Here is a 2,072-nt window from a genome sequence, read left to right on the forward strand (position 1 = left end):
TGTGTGTGGTTTTAAGAGGTGGTGTGAAAACCAGGAATCATGATTGTATGAACATGTTACAGACCAAATCTTCTCGAATATCTTTTTTCTTGTTATACAAAAACTGGATTTCACCAATTCCTCAGATGCATTGAATTTAGAGAACTGGCTTGGCTGAACAGCCAACATGAGGTCAGCTTCATGTATGAGTCAGTACAGCTGCTCATTGCTGAAGTGTTCTGCCATGTCAGCAGCCCAGGGACGTTCATGGGATTTTTCTCATTAAGGCAGATTGTCTTTATTAATGCATTTTAAATATTTGGGGAGGGAAGAGTTGGGGTAAGTAGGAACCCCCTCCTCACTGAAGTCCCTGTCGGTTGGACATGATGCTTTGTGGCTACTCTGACATGTACCTTGTCCTCAGAGAAGGAGGGTCTGAGGTAAGAGCTGCTGTTGAGCTCTGCATTTCTGCCATTGCCATCGCTCACAGCTCCCTGCCAGAGGCAGTGCTGTGTGTTCTGCACTGGGTGACTCATCACACCCATCTCCTTCAAGTGCTGTGCTGCAGCTGGAGGGGCTCAAGACCTAGTTTTTCCAGCAGGACCTGGCATTGTGCCTACAGACCTATCCCCCCCAAAGATGTTTAAAACCATAGAGTGGTTCCTGTGCTGTAGCTCATGTTAGTGTGAAACATTACATCCCGAGCTGAAACAGTGACCTACACACACTGCTTTGAGCACAAGTAGTCAGTACAGCTTTGTGCTTGGCCACATAGTTTTACTCAGTTTGGTAAAAACAAAAGAAAGCTTATTCAAGAATCCATCAGCTAATGAGGGAGTTATGAGAAGCTCCAGGTTATGTATGCAGTCACCGTTTTGTAAAAGTTACCTTTTCATTTATAGTGTTACCAGCCATTCCAGAATATTGCAGTTCAGTAGATACTTTCACAAGAGACCAGCTGGCCCTGTGGGTTGTTTCCCCTCTCTCAGCCTCCTCTTCCCAGCCTCTTTCATCTTGCATTTGTTTTCATAACAATACTGTCAACTACTATTTTTACGAATTTAAAATACCCAGCTGCTTTGTTCACTGCTTTGTTTTCCTTTGAATGCCAAAAAGTCCCCTCTATAAATTGTTCCCTGTGGGCTTGGCATTGCTTTGAAATATTGCTGGTGGTGGTCTTCAGTCTCACATGGTGGTTTCTAACATTTTGGTGGTTAAATGACTTGTCGCACTTAAAATACTGTAAAATGAAACATTTCAGTATATGTTTCTACTGCTATAATGCTGAACTATAATCATTATGACTAATTCCTCTCCCATGTGCGTTTCTTCACAGGCTCAGTGCTGAGCTGATCTTCATTATCTTAAAATATTTGGTAGAAGAAAGAAAAGACGGAACAAGGGAATGAAAGTGTATGTCACACCTAGTTGATTTGTGCCTTTGGGTGAAAATAAGGGTCAGTGCTGGCAGTAATTCTGCTCTTAGTGATTTTCAGTTTTCCTAAATGAAAGCCAAAGAGTGGAAAAAACATAATTTCAGTGAAGCCTGTCTTAAGGGGCTAACATGGAAGAGGGCCCACAAATAGCCTCTAATAGTGATGTGTTTTGAACCGAAGGAGATGGTACAAATAGTATTGCAATTGTAACTGCTCTCAGGTCTGAAGTTTGTTTCCAGCAGCTGGCCAGAGGCTCCAGATGAAATCCAGCTGCATGGATTTCTGTGCGGGCATCACACCCGGCACCCCCAAAGTGCAGAAATGGAGGCCCACGGAAGCCCTGTGAGGGAAGTGGCTCTTTTCTTAGTGACACCACAGAGTTAAAAACTGCATCATCGATGTATGTTTTATGGTTTTCTTTGCTCTAAATTCATTTCAAGTGCAATAACTGGGGGAAGGGAGCAGTTGTGGGCAAAGTCCATTCTGGATTTCTGCATTTTGTTTGTATGTGTTCGTTGAGCTGTGCTTTCCCTCTGCTGCACCTCACACTTTCTGCAGTCACTGATACTTGTATAAGGCAAATGTGAAGCTGTAGAAGCTGAATTTAATAACAGTTTCTTTCCACTAGTCCTCTCCAGAGTGCAAAAGCTGTATAGG

The sequence above is a fragment of the Manacus vitellinus genome, unplaced genomic scaffold (assembly GCF_001715985.3).
Source record: "Manacus vitellinus isolate BGI_N305 unplaced genomic scaffold, ASM171598v3 scaffold_1_pilon, whole genome shotgun sequence".
NCBI lineage: Eukaryota > Metazoa > Chordata > Aves > Passeriformes > Pipridae > Manacus > Manacus vitellinus.